Source organism: Schistocerca cancellata, chromosome 8 (genome assembly GCF_023864275.1).
Source record: "Schistocerca cancellata isolate TAMUIC-IGC-003103 chromosome 8, iqSchCanc2.1, whole genome shotgun sequence".
Taxonomy (NCBI): domain Eukaryota; kingdom Metazoa; phylum Arthropoda; class Insecta; order Orthoptera; family Acrididae; genus Schistocerca; species Schistocerca cancellata.
This window is the reverse complement of record NC_064633.1, coordinates 196,339,090-196,361,384: the sequence shown is the minus strand read 5'-3', so window position 1 is coordinate 196,361,384 and position 22,295 is coordinate 196,339,090. Positions and strand designations below refer to the sequence as shown.

Below are 22,295 nucleotides of genomic sequence, written 5' to 3'. Positions count from 1 at the left end.
GTGCAGCGGAAATGCTACCTACAGCTCCCCCTCCCCAGAAAAGAGAGCTAACTGTCCACAGTGAGGGTGCACTCTTGTTACAAAACATACTTCTCCTGCATTACTCTGCTCCATTGCGGCTCTTGCTTGACCTTCACACTGCAACCTGATGTAAAATCAAAGAAGTTCACATGTGTGCACTGTACCTACAGTTCATAAATGATTGCTGCACTCCTTACTTCTGAACTGGCAGAAATTGGATGACTTCAGGCTGTTAATACTTTCTATCTAATCACTCGAATAATAGTAATAATAATAATAATAAAAGTAATAAAACTGTGTACAGCACTATAGTAGCTCTTATGCAGTTACTGCTGTGTCGTGCTGGCAATTAATTCATTTATCTGTTTCGGAGCAAGTAATGAAGCAATTTCTAGACTACTGCAGGTACTGCCTACAGCTTGGAGAAGACATTTTTTTGAATATTTAGCATTTCTTGCTTACGTATCTTACTTTTATCATCAGTGGTGTGCAGGACAAAGCACAGCATATGTGTGTAGTGGGTGCGCTACTTGAGGAGTCTGTAATCTCCACTCCAGTAATGCAACTAATTAAGAAAAAGTAATCACTGAAAACTTATATTATCAATATTACAGTCTTACAAAATTGTGATAATAGTAATGATGTTTTGAAAATGAATTAGTTTCTTGACTGAAGCAGAATCTAATAATTTAATTTTTATCCCTCAGAAAATTTCGTTTTACCCCTCAGGGGGTAATTACCTCAGGTTGGGAACCACTGCCCTAAACCAATGATACCAACCAATTTGCTCGTTAATTTTAAGCGACTTCAGTTCCCAATCAGGATTTCGTTGGCAATAACAATAAACAAGGTTCAAGCTCAGAGAGAGGGAAAACAGAAGATGGGCAGTGAGGGGGGTTAGTAAATACACATGAAGAGAAGGAAGGAGGAGATGGATAGATAGATAGAGAGAGAGAGAGATAGATAGAGAGAGAGAGAGAGAGAGAGAGATAGAGAGAGTGAAGGAGGAGTTGGATGGAGAGTGGAGGGGAGAAGAGGAGGTAAATGAAGAGAAGGGGGAGTAGGAGATGGAGAGTGGGGGGGGGGGAGAGAAGGAGGTGAACGAAGAGAAGGTGGAGGAGGAGATGGACAAAGAGAGGGGAAGAAGGAGACTAGGACTTACATCCAATTCCTGTACATATTTAGCAAGTGCAAAGCACTGCCGGGTTCGCTAGTTAAAATATAGTTTCGCTAAACGTGTGATTTATTATTTATCACATTGCATGTTTTCTGTGATCTCACTTATACTGTTCTTCCACGTTCATGTTTTGTCCTGAAGTATACACATAAATCGCTGATTCGTGTTGTCGTGACAGGGCTAAAGAGGGAAACAAATTGGGCATGTGGTCTCATTTAAAGTAAGAGAGACAGTATCAGCACATTTTAAGCGTTTTATTGATCACAATTTCTTGTTTCTAGATGTAAACGTCACTTAAGCAATTACTTCTGTTAACAGACGGCAGGAAGGTCATCATACCTGCAACAGAAAAAGAAAATTTTTTTACAAAAAATCTCCGTGTACTTTTCTCAAGATAATGTTCAGTGAACAATAAAAATGATTTTGTAGAATCATCTTAATTTTCTACATCTATGTGTTCCTTTACAGGTGACATCTAATAAGACCGTTCGTAACTGTCTTACGGTGCTTTTATGATAGACTATCGTATGTTTACGAAGTACCACGAGAGTTTAAGGACTCTCGTCGGATTTACTAAGGTCCTTGTATTCGCGAAAGGCCAAATCATTCCTACATGAAATTCCATACCTAGGTTTGTGCCATCCTTCTAAAATATGCTCACCAGTTCCAGTGAACTGTTACAGTGTGAACTGTTACAGACCCATCTAAATTGTGTTGGATTGTACGACTGAGCACGTGTTTGCGCCACTCGATGAGCTTCAAATTACTCGACAATTAGCAGGGATCGGACGGCATGCGACCAAGTACAATGCTGAAGGCTATCCACAGTCTTTCATTATTGAAACATCGTCTTATCCATTAAAAGAATATCAGTATTTAACGCCCCATCGGCGGCGAGGTCACTGGACATGGAAGTCAAGCTCTGTTAGGACAGGGGCCGCTCTTTCAATGGAAGTCCCTCAGCACTCTCTCAGCACTCACCTTAAGCTATTTAAGTAAAGCTCCGAAACTTAAATGTGGATGCCGGGATGACGACTCGGGCCCCGGTTCTCCTAAATACGAGGCTAGTGCCCTAACCATTTCAACATGCCGCTCAGTCCCACCGAAGTAGTCCAAAAGCGGCATCTTATCGCAGACCTGCATGTACAGGAAGTCTATTATCACAGGAACGTCATAGTATCCGCATGACGCCACCTTCTCGATCCCATGGATTCCATGTATCTTCATTATTAGCACACTGTATTGGTTCTCTCCAGACGAAATACAGACTTCGTCGAGGTAGACTACAGCTAGCCACAAAACCAGCATTTTAGAACACTTTTCCAATTAAAAGCCTCTTATGCACCAGTAAGGTTTATTATCTAACAACTCACATCCCATATTCTTTAAAGACTCGAATTCCCACGTATAAACAACTTAATTCATCTGATTACTTGATAAATGAGTTAATCTATTAAACATCAGGGGTTAAGTATATATAAAGTTTACCATTGAAGACACAAAATCCTAACTGTGTTGGTTTTATTGGTTTCAGATTATTAACACGTAGAATAATAAAAAAGTCAAAACCAAGTCAGTTAAATTTTGTTTGAAGTCGCTAAGTGCTCGTATTCTGAATGACAGGCTGAATCCAGTCTGAGTGCAGTAATTTACACGTCTTGAGTTAGACTGCCTCAAGACGTATACACAATTTATAACTTTAACTTATTGTGTTACAGCCTTAATGAGTAGATTACGACAAGATTTTATATTTTAAAACTCGTAAAATAATGATATGAAGTACTGAAAACCAAATCTTTGTTGCCTATGGAAGCTGTTAGATGGGCAACTTGCAACAGGGACCAAGTGACCGTTATACCTATTTAGTGACACAGAACGACAAAATTGTACTATCCAACTCATGATTTAATGAGATTAAAAAAATAGGAGATGAACTGGAATCATTAACATGGAAAAAAACAGAAATGGAAAGTAAGTCAGTGTTTCAGCTTTAAGAATAATGTACTGTAACAATAAGCAAACATGATTGCTGGGGAAATACTTGATACATTTAATACAAATACTATACTTTCCTCAATAATAAGCCTAAATATGAAGGTTTTTAATTTATTGGCTGTGTTGGCAGCCGTGTCGGCAGCAGGATACGTATTTATTAGTGCCCGTGTAAAGATAAATAACTAACCTTGTAATAATAGTTATTTAAGTGAATATTTCTAAGGACATACGTGTATTAGTGAGGGGCATCTATAAAAGGTTTCACATTTTGAAATGTATTGCTAGCTGCCAAACCCGGCATTGCCCGGGTGTTCATTTTCCCAATTTTCTATTAGGAACGAAGACAAAAAATGAATTGCGTTTGTAGTGTAACATCATGGACACTTTCTGTACGCTGGGCGCAGCTACTTCGCGTGTCAAAAACACTATTTCTTCATAGCTTTATTGACGGCCATTGTTTGCGTTTCGCAGTTGAAAGCTGTCAAAAGTGATGCCACGTGTCAGGGATTTCATTGACTCGACTGTAGGGGTGTCTTAGTATAAAAGAATTAATATATTAAAAATTTATGAAAGATGCAGCTTTTTTTCGCGCGTCTCAGTGTTTATAACATCATAGCTCTTGAACTATGTACCGTATAATGGTATATTTGTGTAGGTACATTCAGCGACGTATGGGATACAGTCTGCAAAATGTGTTGCGAATAAAGTTAGTAGCAAAGACGTAATAAATTTAAACGTCATCCATGATGCGGTAGTTTTTCACGTATCTCACGATTTGTAAAGTTTGAAAGGTAGGAGACGAGGTACTGGCGGAAGTAAAGCTGTGAGGACGGGGCGTGAGTCGTGCTTGGGTAGCTCAGATGGTAGAGCACTTGCCCGCGAAAGGCAAAGGTCCCGAGTTCGAGTATTGGGCCGGCACTGAGTTTTAATCTGCCAGGAAGTATCATCTAGTTATATTTGTATAACTTACCATAAGCGAAAAATTGCTTGACCTGCTATGGGATTGTTAGTCCCAGGGTGTGATATGATGGATACTGTTGCTTTTTCCACTGACAGGACTATAATAAATGGGAAAATAAGTGAGACTTTACCGTTAGATGGGTCCGTATGTTTTTTCTATCAGCTGGGGTAAAATTTTTTCCCCTTACATGCGACTTAGAAATTCTGAGGACATTACTATCTGCTCAGCAGTTTCTCCTATTGGTTCTTAAGTGCACTTCTAGTGCACATAAACAAGCTAACAGTAGCCTACGACTACAGTAAAACCTGTTTTTACATTCCTAGACTTTACGTTTTCCCGGCATTTACGTTACTTTCTGTTGAAAAACCCTATTCTCTCAATTAATGGCTTTCCTGCAATTACAAATTTCATATACATAACATTGCCCACGTTTGGAACTTTTTGACCACTACCACAAGCTTCACTTTCGGTTTTCAAGTTGATTTATGTAGAAACATCGTGTTCACACTCATGCACAACCTTTACGATAATGCTTAACATAGAGCTGTACAGTTATTTTCAGAATAAAAATGGTTGTGTGTTCTATGAGAAATATAGGTGGCAGTATTACGGGAAATGTGAAAATGTTTCCACACGTTTCGCCACCTGCCTGTACTCAAACTGCAATAAATCAATCAAAAACGGAATCTGATTTCGTTTTTTCTTTTAAAAGCAAGTACAGAAATGCACAAGCAATATGCAAGAAATAACGGTTGTCAGTTTACAAGTAAGAGCGATTACGTCTCATTGACGTGTTCTTCTACACTCTTAGTTTTGTTTGTCATAACATTAACAAAATTGCTTGACTTTTAAACTGTATCTTTCTGCTAGTACGAATTCACGTACATTTTTGCAGATTCGCGAAATTTTTTAAATTGATCAACAGATAACTGATGAATGCCCTATATTGGCTATCATGCGTTACACGTGGCTGGAAAGGCACACACGACTTACAAAGCGCTTAGAATAAATATCATTTTGAAATTACAATTTTTGTTAGGTTGCCAAGGATTCAATAAAATCTTAGATTTCAGGAAATTATCAACCTCCGTTTTTTCGGCGTAATTTCACCGAAATATTTACCAGCAGATTGCTGTCTTTTTCGTCAAAGTAATTTAAATCAGCAGAGGTACTGGTTAAGTCTATATTGTACCAGTCAGCAAAATTGTTGGAATTTTTTGTAAAGTTATCTGAGTCCGACTTACACTCTCGTGACATTTCATCGCAAATAGCATGATTTTCACTTCTCTCACTCTGTGTTTAGATTTTCAATCTTTTATGTAATACAAAAACTTCCGGAATCGGTCGTTGTTTCACTCTGTTAGTATGTTTTTAGACCTCACAAAATTCTAAGTAAACCGCATTCACGCACCACTGTCCAATTGCAGCTCATCGTTGAATATAGAAAAAACTGAAAGATAACTTCATTCACTGGCAACAACACTCTAGTGCCATACCGATCAGCTGAGGTTTGCGACAGCGCATTCTACAGGCGTTCATGCTCAAATGCGTTGCTTATTTGCAGTATTGGTTATGGAGGATATTGCACAGCAGTTACGCAGTGGGTGCCACCGACTGTTAGACAATAGGTGCTGGGAGTAGTTTCAATGACGACGACAGCTATCGATCAGCGACCGTGCAGAGTAAATGAACACCCATTCAGCAAATGAAAAGAAATACAACACAATACGTTGCTTTAAACTAACACCTGACAATCGTTAACCATTATTTGAATTTTGAAGGAGTAAGCTTTTATCGGGTGCGTTCTGTCGTTCAACTTTTCTGTTACATGAGTAGGCATTTGCCGTTTATGAAAATGTGCGCACCTTGTGAAGTGGGGACTCTGCTGGCAAATTTCGTTCCTTAAGATGGCAACGTTTTCGACACGGTACTCTCACCATGGATGTCCATCTTAATGTGACCACATAGGCGCATAGACATGTAGTAGTTTTGTCATTAATTCGTTCGTCATCTTCATTTCATTATTAGTGATGCTTAGAGTTTATTGACATCTAATCTCTCATTCCTCTCATGCTGCACGTTGTTCACAAATACTACAATTTCGTATATTCTGTCTATAGAAAGGTAAATTTAATTTTTTTATTTTTCGTCATATAGGTACTGTGCTGTACTTAATTATTCAAGGACGATGTCTTTTTTAGATTTTATTTCATTTTTAAAGTGTATATGTTTAACGTCCGTTTATGACAACAATTCATTGTTTTAATGTTGGCACGACGAACAATGCACTTGCCTCTAGGAAAAATGCAACAATGTTGCTCACGAATGTATTCGTACATGCTTATTATCATTGTCGAATCACTGTTGTTAACTTGAACCATTGGTGCGTACTGGAACAAAAATATCGATTTTTGTATCGATATTGTACCTAACGTTATATCCATTTGTGAAGTATCAATGTTAGTGTTCGATTGTTTAGACTCCTTCTTGAAACAAGAGGAAAATATCGGCGTGCTCACTCCAATTGATTCAGCAAATATTGGAAAATTTTCTGACTACGAGCAATGCAATTTAGGCTTTCACTGACGAAATATTAAGTACTCTGAATAGCCGAACATCACCCAATGGTGTCTTTTGTGATCTCTCAAGGGCTTTTGATAGTATACATCATGGAATTCTTCTAGATGAGCTTAAGTATTGTGTTATAAGTGGGACAGCGCACAATGACAATGAGCTTTTCGTAAAGAAAAATACAGCAATTCTGTATTAATTATCCTGTTTTGTAATAACAGTTACAACATCCTACAAAGTTTTTCCTTAATCTTAATATATATTATAACTCAATAAATGTGTTATTTCATTTTTATGTAACTTTTATCCATATTTTTACGTCATTGTAATTCTAATTTTCCAGGTATTTTAGTTCATAAAAATCCGGGCCCAGCTGTTACATGTTCTTTTTTACATTCGCCAATTCTCACTAGCGGCAACTGTCCCCATTCGTCCCCCACTGTGGGCGCCGCTGTCTGCGATAGTATTATAGAATACGCTGTAGAGATCGTAAATTTGTGGAATAAGAAGAGAAGATTAATGATGTTCAAGCTGAACTAGATAAGGCAAGGAAACATCTGGATAGGTTGAGGAGGAATAAGGGCAAAAAACTAGGTGGGAAGCGGCTACAGATATTTGAGGTAACAGACATCTTATTTTTTCAGCGTTGTCAGTAATGCATGGAATAGATTTGGCCTGTTCATCCAGTTACAAACAGATGAATCTCATGTAGTTGTAGCCGCAGAAAGGGCACAACAAACTTTCAAACAGTATTTGAAAAATAAGAACGTAGAAAAAGCTGTAAATTAAACAAAATTAAACGTTCCAATTACAGAACAAGATATTAAACACAAAACAGTGCTTGGCAACAACCAAATCACTACCGTTAGACTGAAGAAAGTCTTTTCTCCTTCCTGTAACACAAGACACACTTCACAGTACAATTTTGTATAGTTATTTCTACTCTGACTGAATTCAAAACACTAAACTAACCATCATCCTAGTGAAACATCGAGGTATTGACCTATTAGCCAACCTCAACACGTCTACAAAAACGTAGGACATAATATACCCTTTCCCATTCCCAAACACAGGATGAGTTCAGTCGCAGATACTCTGCAGACATCAGTTCTTTCAAGCCTGACCACCTCCACTTCCTCCTTTCGCCATCCTTCTTATCATTACATGCAAATGTATTTCGACAGTTTGTCTCTCTCAATTTCGAAAATGCCGCCAGTTGTGTACGACACATCCACCTCTTGATTGAATTCTCTCTTTACAGTGGAGTATGTGCGGATTTAAAACTTCCTGGCAGATCTGGGAAGTAGGAGATGAGGAACTGGCTAAAGAAAACCTGCGAATGAGGATCGTGAGTCATTCCCAGTAGCTCAGTTGGTAGCATACTTGCCCTTGAAAGGTAGAGGTTCTGGATTCGAGTCCCAATCCGGCACACAATTTTAATCTGCCAGCATGTTTCATATCCAGCTCCTGTACTAGCAAGATATCTCAGTCGATATCATATGCCTTCAAGTATCCTATATGAAACTTTGTTCCCTTTTGGCAACATTGGTCATTCCGAATTCTCTATCTTAACATCCATCTACAACAGTCACCTATGGCAATAGAGTGTCCTCATTCCTCTTCTCTTTTTAGACAATTTACATTTCTAAGCAATCTGATTTTCTCCATCTACTCCAGTATACCGGTGACACTGTCTTCCTTGTTCTCCACTCAGCCTTCCCAACTTCCCAGACTCCAGATGCAGGTGAAAAACTTCACCTCCTGGTGTATACTCTGATACCTGTGAACGTATCTAATGCAGGTAATTATCATACGATTAAACATCTATCTTTTCTGTCTTTCTGATTTCCAACTCATAATTCATAACTATTCAATTCATGTGACACACTAAAATATCTTCGAATAACCTTCGACTGCAAAGCAGCCTTGAGGTCTTTTATAATAACCACCCAACTAAAATCCCACAATACTCCACATTCTGTTTAGATTAGATTAGATTAGTACTTGTTCCATAGATCATGAATATGACAATTTGTAATGCTGTGGAACATTTCACTTCAACAATAGATTTCCTTACAAGTCATAATCGAATTTTTATAATTTTACAGTTACTAATTTACACCTATAAATTAAGTAGAAGGAGTTGTCAATCAGAAATTCTTTTAATTTGTTTTTAAATCCTGGGTTCCTAATTGTCAGACTTTTGATGCTATTTGATAAGTGACTAAAGATTTTTGTGGCAGCCTAATTCACCCTTTTCTGTGTCAAATTTTTCTCCCAGTATGGTAGCTACATACATTGGTATTGCATTTGAAATGGGATGGGTTATAAATAACAAACTACATAAGTGAATACACATATTGTGAAGCCACTGTGAATATCACTACTTCCTTAAATGTCAGCAAGATGATCACGGGTCAGCTCTAGCTATGATTCTAATTACACGCTTTTTTGCAATGAATACTTTTTCCTTTAATGATGAACTACCCCAAAATATGATGCAATATGAAAGCAGTGCATGAAAATAGGCACAGCGAGCTGGTTTACTGATACGTTAATCAGCAAAATGTGCAGTAACCATAAGAGCATTAAGTAGCTGCGCTCAAAGTTTTCAGCAGATCATCAGTATGTTTTTTTTCCAATTCAAACTGTCATTGATGCACTCACCCAACAATTTCGAATATTCTCCCTTAGGTACAGACTTCTGTTCAGCGTTTATATTTATTGATGGTATTATGCCATTTGCCCTGCAGAACTGGAAACACTGTGTTTACCAAACTTAATGAGAATCCATCTGCAGAGAACAACTTAATAAATTTTGTAAATGACGTTATTTCCAAATTCCTCAGCTAATTATTGTTTGTTGGGGGTGATTACTATACTTGTATCATCAGCAAAAAGATCTAGCTTTACATCTTCATGAATATAGAGTGTGCCGGCCGGAGTGGCCGAGCGATTCAGGCACTACAGTCTGGAACCGCGCGACCGCTCGGTCGCAGGTTCGAATCCTGCCCCGGGCATGGATGTTCGTGATGTCCTTAGGTTAGTTAGGTTTAAGTAGTTCTAAGTTCTGGGGGACTGATGACCTCAGAAGTTAAGTCCCATAGTGCTCAGAGCCATCTGAACCGTTTGAATATAGAGTGGTAAGTCATTAATGTATATTAAGAACAATGAGGAACCCAAGATTGAACAGTGTGGGACCCCATTCTTAGTACCTCCCTAGTTTGAGGAATCTGCTGATTTTTGTGCTTTTTGTGAACTGTTTATTTCCAACTTCCACACTCTTGCAGTTAAATATGAATTAACCCTATGATGCATATACAGGTCCTCCGAGGCCCTTGCATGTCTTCATTTAAAAAAAAAATCTGTAATTTTTTAAAATTTCAAACTGCTTTCCAGTACTCTTTCGCTAACACTGTGACATTTCTCCTATCAAGTCTGAACGAGATAGCTTTTTAAGTTTTTTGTATAATTAAATACGTTTACCCATACACCGTGAATGCATAAGCAGGGCTTCAGAAGCCCACACACATTTATAAATGTTCTTTAGCCTATATTGTCTTCTACATTTATTGGGAGCAGTTATTAATTCAACAATAACTGTAGTGCTATTTCCAGCAACAGGAGTGCCAACAGCAGCAGTAGTAGTAATAGTATACTAAAAAATAATACACACTACTTTCACATATTGGCGATGTCGGTGTTTTATTGATCTTTTTGCTATCAAATGTTTTATTATTGCATAATATTGTTGTCCTGTGCTGCTCTTGTCAGCCTAATAGTTACTGTAGTTTGTTTGTTGCTGCAAGGCCCATATTGTTATGAGTATGACTCGTTTAGTGCTGCACAAGCTGCTGTTCGAGAGACACGCCTTTTGCTATGGCTTCGACACGCAAAGAAAGAGAGTCAGTACGTGCAAATGCAGCTAATTTTGAAAGTGTTGTGGCTCAGTGGTTTGAAGAAGATATTCTTGCGAGGAAGGAAATATTTTTGAAGATGCAAGTAGTGAAGAATCAGCTAATGAACCTGCAGATGTGAATATTGAGGCAGATGACTGTCCTTCCGATAATATTAATATTATTACTTCATCATGAGTCTGAAATTGAAGAACCACCACAAAAAGGTGTAGAAGACCGCACATACATTAGCCGGAATGGAACGATTTGGAAATTAGATCCTCATGCAACTTTTCGTATGCCTGTTCATAATATCGTGAAGAAGGCACCTGGTCCAGCCCGTGGTTTGAAAACCTAAGGATGCCTGGGGCTATTTCATCTCCAAGGAAATACTAGAGGAAATCATGAACTGAACAAATACTGAAGGCAGAGGAGTGGCTGCTTTACGTGGTAAAATGTGTAAAAATGTTTCGCTTGCTGAAATGGAGGGTTTTCTTGGTCTTTTACTGCTTTCTGGTGTTGAGAAGAGTTGGGATGTCCCTATTAGAGAATTATTCTTGGATGAAAAGGCAAATCCTACATATAAGGCCACCATGTCAGTAAATAGATTCAAGGACATAAGGAGAATGATTAGATTTGATGACAGGTGTACCTGTGGAGCTCGATCTGCTAATGACAAACTTGCAGCTGTTCGCTATGTATGGGAACTATTTCTTGTCAAGTGTAGAAATAGAATGATTCCCAATGATTCGCTCACAGTTGACGAACAGCTAGTCCCATTCCGTGTAAGATGCAGCTTCACCCAGTACATTCCCTCTAAACCACCCAAGTATGGCATAAAAATATGTTGGTTATGTGATGCTACATCTGCATACGCTTTAGATGGAATTGTTTAAACAGGAAGGAAGCCCCATGAACCTATTCAGAAAAATCTTGGGTTGAATGTGGTGAAAGATCTTGCTAAAAGCATTGAAGGATCATTAAAAATATTGACAACTTCTTTAGTAGTGTGCAGCTGACAGAAGAGACGCTCCAGAAGCAAATTACACTGGTGGGAACAATAAAACAAAATAAACCAGAAATTCCTAATGAGATGAAACCATCTGCCTCAAGAGCGATTCATTCCTACAATGGTGAATTATGTTCCCAAAAAGAAAAAGTCTGTAGTTCTCATTAGCACAATGCATCACAACAGAAACATTGATTAAACTCATGGAAAAATACAGAAAACCAGATATAATAAAGTTCTATAACTCTACGAAGGGTGGAGTAGATCAAATGGACCAGAAAATTCGTTATTACACTTGCAAGAGACAAAGAAGAAGATGGCCATTTGCATTACGGATGAATATGATGGACATCGCAGCAATGGACAGTGAAATTTTATTTTCCACCCAACATCTGACTTACCGTAGTGGAAGAAGTGATAAAAGGCGTTTGTTCCTAAGAGCTTTAGCAGAGGAAAGGGTAAGAACACTAATGGAACTTCGTATTCAGATCCCTAATCTTCCAAAGAAAATTGTTGAGGCCATGCAATGATATGGTGTTCAAAAAGATGCCATATTGCCAAACCAACTACCTGTTTCAGGAAAAATAAACACAGAAAAAGTGCTATGACATGCATTAAGTGTAAAACCAACATTTGTAAGGAACGTAGTGGCGTTCTTTGTGCTTCTTGTTTGTCACATGTTGAAGAATAATAAAAATGCAATTTTATGTGAACAATGAATAATAACTTTCTGTCAAAATATTGCCGATATACATAATATTGTGAATAATGAGTATGTTTTAATTGAAGAATTAGGTTGTAATACATGATATAAAATGAAAAGTGCAACTTCTAAGTAAATTAATAAAATTATTTGTATATGTTGTATGTAAATGGATGTAACTAATAAAAATTCACTCTTAAAGATTTTTTAAAAAATTAATAAAATCTTGATCAGGCCCACCAGATCCTCTTACTGTATCTTAAGGAATCTTTCAGTATGACAATAAATTTGACAGAAATAAATTTAATTCCAAAGAATGATTATAACAAAAGACGAAAATTTTAAATTAGGGCAGGGCCTTGGAGGCCCTGCATATGCATTGATGTGTGTTTTCGGCACCATGCATCCTAGGGTTAAACAATTTCTGTACTGTGTCACTCGTACCGCAATATTTAAGCCTATTACGATTTAAACAATAAAAAGCTTTTGAGATATCACAAAAAATTCCACTGGGTGATATTCAGTTATTCAGAGCATTTAATGTATGGTCAGTAAAAGTATATACTCGTATAAAAGTTTCCGTTGCAGTCTTTCTGCGAACCAAATTGACATCTTGTTAGTAAATTACTTTTACAAATGTGTGAAGCTACTCTTGAACATATTACTTTTTCAAAAATTTTTGATAAAGCTGTCAGAAGTGAGATTGGGCGGTTGGTATTCCAACACCCTATCCCCATTTTTATGTAATGGTCTAATAATAGCATACTTCAGTCTGTCAGGAAGAATTCGTTTATATTATATATGTGGCTGAGAATCCCGCTTATCTGCTGGGAACAAGCCTTTAATACACTGTCTGAAATGCCATCGCAACGACATTTCATCACTCTCTTCCTGACAAGTACACCCAGACAGAGACTTACTTCCATGTCTTCGTGCTTAAATTCACACTTCTTGTTTACAGAGTTCCCCGTGCTCAAATCCACTCCCTTGCCCAAGTTTAGAAACCTGTCCATTTCGTTCTTCATCCCTCCTTTTCCTCTCCACCCTTTCACTACTCATAGAAGGAGCTAACTATTATGTACAATATTGCCTATAGCATATTCGCCAGAATCAGCATCACCACTTACATTACGAGATCATCTCTGTCTCATATTTTAAATGAAATGAGGCTGGATAGAAGCAAAAGTACATATGGAAAACAAGCACCAAGATGACTAAATGAAGTCGTGCTCCCCCCAAGTAGAAATATTGGATTTGTTCCAGTCTACACAGTCGTGTAATTTGCTGCACGGGATTAGCCGAGCGGTCTTGGGCGCTGCAGTCATGGACTGTGCGGCTGGTCCCGGCAGAAGTTCAAGTCCTCCCTCGGGCATGGGTGTGTATGTTTGTCCTTAGGATAATTTAGGTTAAGTAGTGTGTAAGCTTAGGGACTGATGACCTTAGCAGTTAAGTCCCATAAGATTTCACACACATTTGAACTTTTTTTTTGTTATTTGACAGGAGTAAGTGAAGTGATATTCTACTGTGTGATCCTAAAGCTTAGCACTTATTCTTGTACTATTTCTCTCTTTAAAACGACATACAACGCGTGTACGATTACAAGATCCTGTTAATGTTAAGAAAGGTTTTTCCCAATGTCTATAATAGTTTGCACCATGTTATTTTCTCTGACACGAGTTCTTGCGAGTGATAAATCTGAAGCAAAATCATGTCTGTAGAAGTCAGAATAATATAATTAACTAGTTATTAAAGTGCATGTATCTCAAACAGTCGTAAACTCTAAGGCACGAAGAGACTAAGTTGTGTGTCAACTACAGCTTACCTCGTTTACTTCGAGCCACTGGAGTCTTTGGTCCCGCAGGGGCATTTTGTACAAGTGCAAGAGGAGCCGCATTTACAATCAGCTTTGCAGGCTGTAAAAATAAAATGTGCCATTATTTTTCGGCTTTGTATACACTTACAAATATATCATTCACATGGAACATCTCGTTCCATCACATTCTTTTTGCGAGCTGCATAATGGATGAATCAAGCTTATATCTAACATATCATCTACTGTCTACTTGCACATCACTTTCGAACATTTATGAAAGTTATTAATTTGTCCATGTTTCGAGAGCGATGTTGCTTCACAAGTGTATTGAAGTGATAAATAGTCTCTCGGGTTGCCGAAATGCTTCTTATTTTAGTCCATAACCGGTTTCGGCTTGTATAATGAAGCCGTTTCATAGCAGAATCTGGAACTGATATCACAAATTCAACTAAATGTTTTACACAATGATGTAATCATTGCTTAAATAATTTGCGTTATAGGAAAACAGACATTTCGAAATGAAATTTAAAACATGGAATTTTACCGTATATGAAATGTATTGCTCTTTCTGTAAGTCTAGCAACGTCAGAAAATTGGTAAGGAATTTTAAAACACTATACATGGAACACAGACAACGAAAACAGAAAAACTTCGGCAGTAAATCCATCGTAACAGCTCACTTGGTGCAAGATAGTCAGAAGGTGCACAGAATCGGAAACAACCTCGGAGTTCTTCATACAGTGAAGAAGGGATGTTTTGTAAAATATTTGAAGAAATAGGAGTTTACGCCCAAAAATGCTGAGAAAAAGACGCTCAACGAGCGGAGGACAATCAGAAACAACAGTTTCCTGGATATATTCCGCCACTTTGTTGATACCTTCCTTTAATCCTAGAACACTAAAGAGGGGGAACACGTTTCATTGCTGCTAAACCATCGTAAAGTTTGCTACTCCACATTTTTTTCAAAGAAAGTAATAATTTATAGGTTATGCATCAGTTAATTCAAATCGCCTATGGTCTGTTACATTCCAAATTAAGTACAAAAGTCCTGTTTGATACACTACTGCAATCATAAATTTTACGAGTGTTCGGTTATCTAGCGTTAAAGACACTAACAAGGGTAAACAATTTCATAGCTGCGTTCAGGTGTTATTATATAGTATATGTTGAGTCCATGACACCGCCAGCAGCGTCTACAGTTGCCTGTATTCTAACTTTTGATTGTTCACGATAGAACACATTACTTTAGAATACATTCCTGAACGCACCGTCTACTGCAACTGCTTTAAAATTTCGTTAAATCGAAACAACTGCCTTTAGTTTTCTATTGGTAAAACACGCACTTTAAAAACTCTAACACGCCAAAATAGAATTTCTCTTAATGCTAAAGCATGGCTATAACCTACTTTTATCAGAATGTACAGGTTTTATAGTCACGACACACCCACTTTTCTTACTGTGTTTACTGGAAGCATCAGTCTTAAATCTGTCCGACTTTTGCTCTCGTAATCTTTTGACTTCACTTTTATACAGTACAATGTAAGCTATACGTTTCTTTTTTCTGTGCTAATACTGTACGTGAGTAGATTTAATGCTTTTTCGTGTCGAAACTTCTCCATTCCTGTTATGTAAATTATTTAAATACTGATTACTTCATTGCGTGCAAAGTTTGCTTGCATTCTCAATGACGGTTTCAGATTCTATTAGCAAACGGCTGGAACATACAAGGAGAAGCCGGTAGTAAAATAACGAACGTTTTAGCAACAGAAGCGGCTATTCATGAGCTCTGAAAGTGACACATTTCGCAGCAACACTGTTTACTGACAACACGGCCACGGTCAGTGTAAATTAACTTACGCTCGGTGGTCCCGCAGCAAGTTGCACAGCAGGCAGGAGGCGGCATTTCAGTCGTCCACAGGTAAACAGCAGCGTCTCGAGTGGTGTATGAGATAATCACGTCGTTGTTGTCTTCATATACGCTACAGACCTGCTGTGGTGCCGTGTGCAACCTGCACTTGCAGACTTACGTCACACAGTTGCGTGACGCAGCATCGCCACTTTTGCAGCCGCACTTGCACTGACATCGTGCGTTGTGGAACGTTCGAGGCGCGTAGGGAAGTGTAGGTGTCGAGTGTCTGAGAGAGGCTGTTTCCTTACACGACATTGTCGTCGGCGAATGTATTATGCGATACACAATCATGCTCTTTTGTTTACCTTTGTAGAATATCTTGAACAATGGGCTAACGTATGAGTATCTTGAGAAAAGTATAAGGACTTGTTTTAATCACTGTTCATATGTTGACAAACCTAAAGTTTGAAAAGGCGAAACCTGAGGAGTTCTGTAAAGTACTGCATATATTTCGTTGACTGTGTACGCTATAACGATTCTCGTGCAGCAGTCTGGCAACGGCCTTGCCGTAGTGGATATATCGGTTCCCGTCAGATCACCGAAGTTAAGCGCTGTCGGATATGGCCGGCACTTGGATGGGTGACCATCGGGGTCGCCATGCGCTGTTGCCGTTTTTCGGGGTGCACTCAGCCTCGTGATGCCAATTGAGGAGCTACTCGACCGAATAGTAGCGGCTCCGGTCACAGAAAACCATAGTAACGACCGGGAGAGCGGTGTGCTGACCACACACCCCTCCTATCCGCATCCTCATTGAGGATGACACGGCGGTCGGATGGTCCCGATGGGCCATTTGTGGCCTGAAGACGGAGTGCTGCTGTTGCAGCAGTCTAGATACAGAACGACTACCAGAAGTCAGGAAGTCATACAAAGTTTTCAGTTCATCTGGGATTAGAGACTGGAAAATTTGGATTGGAGCTTGCTACGAATCAACAGCGAGCAGCCTCCCTGGTTATGTTGTGTGTTAACCGGGGACCTAGCAACGATGGAGAGGCTCCGTCACCGACGCAGCCGCAGTGGTCCACAACCCCACGACGACTACCGCAATTCCACTTCTCCCCTCCTTCGCATCCCTGGTTATGTTGGTGGTGGCTGTTTTGGAATCTAGAATTTGGCGGAGGGAGCAAGGAGGGGTGGTAGAAGGTTACTGATTATCACATGTTCTGCCAAGATCCTCGGCGGCGAGGAATGCCCCAGGGATGTGTGATAGCACCGCTATTATTTTCTGTATACGTAAATGATCTGGCGGACAGAGTAGGCAGCAATCTGCAGTTGTTTGCTGAGGACTCTGTGGTGTACAGGAAGATTTCGAAGTTGAGTGACTGTAGGAGAATACAAGAGGATTTAGACAAAATTTCTAATTGGTGTGATGAATGACACCTAGCTGTGAAATAGAAAAATGTGTAAGTAGGCTGTTTAGGTTCTTATATCTATGTAAGTAGGCTGTTTAGGTTCTTATATTGGTAACGCCACCGCCACGTAGCGCTCTCTCTATGAAAATCACTGGCTGTGCTGTGTGCAGTCTGTGGCTAGTTTGCATTGTTGTCTGCCATTGTAGGCAGCTGGATGTGAACAGCGCGTAGCGTTGCGCAGTTGGAGGTGAGCCGCCAGCAGTGGTGGATGTGGGGAGAGAAATGGCGGAGTTTTGAAATTTCCAATACTGGATGTCATGAACTGCTATGTACACTCCTGGAAATTGAAATAAGAACACCGTGAATTCATTGTCCCAGGAAGGGGAAACTTTATTGACACATTCCTGGGGTCAGATACATCACATGATCACACTGACAGAACCACAGGCACATAGACACAGGCAACAGAGCATGCACAATGTCGGCACTAGTACAGTGTATATCCACCTTTCGCAGCAATGCAGGCTGCTATTCTCCCATGGAGACGATCGTAGAGATGCTGGATGTAGTCCTGTGGAACGGCTTGCCATGCCATTTCCACCTGGCGCCTCAGTTGGACCAGCGTTCGTGCTGGACGTGCAGACCGCGTGAGACGACGCTTCATCCAGTCCCAAACATGCTCAATGGGGGACAGATCCGGAGATCTTGCTGGCCAGGGTAGTTGACTTACACCTTCTAGAGCACGTTGGGTGGCACGGGATACATGCGGACGTGCATTGTCCTGTTGGAACAGCAAGTTCCCTTGCCGGTCTAGGAATGGTAGAACGATGGGTTCGATGACGGTTTGGATGTACCGTGCACTATTCAGTGTCCCCTCGACGATCATCAGTGGTGTACGGCCAGTGTAGGAGATCGCTCCCCACACCATGATGCCGGGTGTTGGCCCTGTGTGCCTCGGTTGTATGCAGTCCTGATTGTGGCGCTCACCTGCACGGCGCCAAACACGCATACGACCATCATTGGCACCAAGGCAGAAGCGACTCTCATCGCTGAAGACGACACGTCTCCATTCGTCCCTCCATTCACGCCTGTCGCGACACCACTGGAGGCGGGCTGCACGATGTTGGGGCGTGAGCGGAAGACGGCCCAACGGTGTGCGGGACCGTAGCCCAGCTTCATGGAGACGGTTGCGAATGGTCCTCGCCGATACCCCAGGAGCAACAGTGTCCCTAATTTGCTGGGAAGTGGCGCTGCGGTCCCCTACGGCACTGCGTAGGATCCTACGGTCTTGGCGTGCATCCGTGCGTCGCTGCGGTCCGGTCCCAGGTCGACGGGCACGTGCACCTTCCGCCGACCACTGGCGACAACATCGATGTACTGTGGAGACCTCACGCCCCACGTGTTGAGCAATTCGGCGGTACGTCCACCCGGCCTCCCGCATGCCCACTATACGCCCTCGCTCAAAGTCCGTCAACTGCACATACGGTTCACGTCCACGCTGTCGCGGCATGCTGCCAGTGTTAAAGACTGCGATGGAGCTCCGTATGCCACGGCAAACTGGCTGACACTGACGGCGGCGGTGCACAAATGCTGCGCAGCTAGCGCCATTCGACGGCCAACACCGGGGTTCCTGGTGTGTCCGCTGTGCCGTGCGTGTGATCATTGCTTGTACAGCCCTCTCGCAGTGACCGGAGCAAGTATGGTGGGTCTGACACACCGGTGTCAATGTGTTCTTTTTTCCATTTCCAGGAGTGTAGAAAAATGTAAGGTAGTGCGGATGAGTAGGAAAAACAAATCCGTGATGTTCAAATACATCATTAGTAGAGCGCTGCTTCATAAGTCACGTCGTTTAAATATCTGGACATAACGTTGCAATGCGACATGAAATGAAATGAGGATGTGGGGCTCAAATGGCTCTGAGCACTATGGGACTTAATATCTGAGGTCATCAGTCCACTAGAACTTAGAACTACTTAAACCTAACCAACCTAAGGACATCACACACATCCATGCCCGAGGCAGGATTCGAACCTGCGACCGTAGCAGAAGCGCGGTTCCAGACTGAAGCGCCTAGAACCGCTCGGCCACCCCGGCCGGCCGAGGATGTGAGGAATGTGGAAGGGAATGCGAGTGGTCGGCTACGGTTGATTGGGACAATTTTGAGAAAGATTGGTTCATCTGTAAAGGATACCGCATGTAGGACGGTAGTGATACCTATTCTTGAGTACTGCTCGAGTGTTTGGGATCCGCACCAGCTCGGATTGAAGGAAGACAGCTAAGCAACTCAGAGGTGGACTTTTTTTCCACTAGCTGCTTATTTTTTAAGACCCATCGTGTACTTTCTTATGGTGGGTCGTATGCTGCCGCTGTGACTGGGTCCGGGATCCGGAGTGACTGAAGTAACACCACACCGGCTACCGTCCCCACTCACACCGTTGCCCGTTTCCCGTCACGTGGAGGCGGGCTCCATTTGTTTACATCCATTTGATATCTTTTTGTGCAGCATTAGAAAAACTTATAACTAATACAAAATATAGTGAGATATTAATAAACAAAACAAAATTAAATATTTAGAAAGAAGGAAGGAAGAGAATTGAATAGAGAAGAGATATATATATTGCCCGTCACCTGGTTGTGGGCGGCGGTCGGGTTTTGGAATGACCCTCAAGACGCTGGCCATCGCTCACCATGCCTTTAACATCTGCCATCCTAAAAACTAGCTTAACTAGAAGAGATTAGGGTACTTTAAAGCTAGGAACTAAGGCTGAAACCTCCTTGTCCAGCCTGCTAAACTTTTTACGATATACAATAGAGAGGTAACTGATTTTGTGCTTGGCACAAAGTTGCTAGTCAAAGGGTACTTGTGGTAATAGTAATGAAGGTAATGACGCTAACGGTTTGTGTTGAGCCCACAAGGCTCCTAGTAGAGTACATCAGGCGCAAGCACCTCCCGGCCCCGCCGACAACACGACCTGAACTGTGGTTTTCCCCGATCCGTCGGGTTGGGATGAAAAGAGAGGGACCACAATTAAGATCCTTCCATCCAGGCCGTGTGCCGCCTCTTACAAGGAGGCGTAGGTCCTTTGAAGAGGTGCCTAACTTTAAGCTTCAGATCAGAAGTTATTAGTGAAGTGGAGGTTGAGGTACAGGCTGTGTAGGTTGGTTGTACAAACAATTCATGCTGAGCCAATGAGACTTATAATGATACTTGGTGTGGCAGTTAGCACCTTCCGGCCCCGCCAGCGACACAGCTTGAACGGTGGTTTTCCCCGATCTACCATAGGCATCCGTCGGGTTGGGATGAAGAGAGAGGTACCACAATTAAGATCCTTCGATCTAGACTGTGCGGACTGATACGTTCGACCAACATGCAAGTGTTGCGGAGATGCTTCGGGATCTGAAATTGGGATCGCTAGAGGGAAGCCGACGTTCTTTTCGAGGAACACTCCTGACAGAATTTAAAGAACCAGCATTTTAAGCCGACTGCAGATGGATTCTATTGCCACCAACATACATTTCGCGTAAAGACCACCAAGGTAAGAAATCAGGGCTCATATGGAGACATATAGATAGTCGTCTTTCCCTCGACCTGTTTGCGAGTGCAACAGGAAAGGATATGACCAGTAGCGATCGGTAAGGGTACCCTCCACCGAGCACCGTAAGGTGGTTTTGCAGAGCGTATATGTAGACCTAGACGTAGAATGTGATGTGTTTAATCCTGTACCGACCAACACCGTCTCGGAACTGAGACGATTGGAGCCTATACTGCTGTTGATGAATTGTGTATGAGATTCAGTATTAAGTTTGTCAGTTCTCTTATACTTTCGGGAAGTTGTTATCTATGAGGTCTTGGGAATGGGTTTGTCTTTTTCTTTCTTTTCATTCCTTGCGAGAACACAGTTGCACTGCTGTGTTTCACGATCAATAAGGTAAACCACATTATTATGTTCCAAATCAAACAGATTACCCAAAGTACGAAGTATGGAGATGGTACAATATATCTGCTAAGGTCTTACAGAAAAAACAAAACACGATTTGTTCGTTAGTTCCTAAGGCTCGTTACCGACTACTGGACTTTCTCTTAAAGAGTGTCGTTCTTTAAATTCGAATAATAGTGTATAATGTGAAATAACTCAATTAAGCATTATCATAATTGACTAGAAAGAATATAGAAGCAAATCTTCGTGTTTTTTCTCTGATCACCGAGCCTGATAGAAGGAAATTTACTCTAGTTTTATTAAATGAAGGAAGATTAAAAAAAATAATTACAAAGCTACTGCGGAAAATGGGTGTGTAGTGTGCACACAAGTGCGAACAATATGAGGTGTGATTACCCAGTGGGCGTTAGAGCAGGAGGGGGGGGGGGCAAGAAGGCGCATTTGCTCTCACCCACTGTGGAATCTGGAATAAGGAGTTTTTATTTATGTACTGAGTGCATAATCATCATTTTTCTGGGGCATAAGTTTCTTGTGTCACCTGTAAAATGTAGTTCTTATAGCATGACATGTCTAAAAACTGAAGAACCGTGCGACCGCTACGGTCTCAGGTTCGAATCCTGCCTCAGACATGGATGTGTGTGATGTCCTTAGGTTAATTAGATTTAAATAGTTCTAAGTTCTAGGGGAAAGATGACCTCAGATGTTAAGTCCCATAGTACTCAGAGCCATTTGAACCATTTGGAAACTGGCGAAGTCATTTACATGAAAAATGGCAATTTTTAAGCGTTCCCTCCCTGCCCCCCTCCCGACGGCCCTTCCCGGAAAAATCTTTGCGGATGCCCATGATCAGAGCCTAGTGACAAGAAAACGGGAGTGTGTCAAACAGATATCAGTATCACCTTTAACCAGTTACAGTTTCAGGAATTAGCAAAAGCCTCAAGAAAAACTATAGG

The 22,295-nt window shown here is 40.9% G+C and overlaps 1 long non-coding RNA gene and 1 pseudogene across 1 annotated transcript; one reads left to right on the top strand and one right to left on the bottom strand.

The window, feature by feature from the left end:
• Window positions 1-1,437: 1,437 nt before the first annotated feature.
• On the bottom strand, window positions 1,438-16,126 carry LOC126095193 (uncharacterized). The gene is made up of 3 exons (XR_007521925.1): window positions 16,004-16,126; window positions 14,156-14,246; window positions 1,438-1,537 (listed from the first exon to the last, which is right to left on the bottom strand). It is a non-coding gene; the product is annotated as an uncharacterized LOC126095193 (long non-coding RNA).
• A 422-nt stretch (window positions 16,127-16,548) lies between these two features.
• LOC126096125 (5S ribosomal RNA) lies at window positions 16,549-16,666 on the top strand (annotated as a pseudogene).
• Window positions 16,667-22,295: the final 5,629 nt, after the last annotated feature.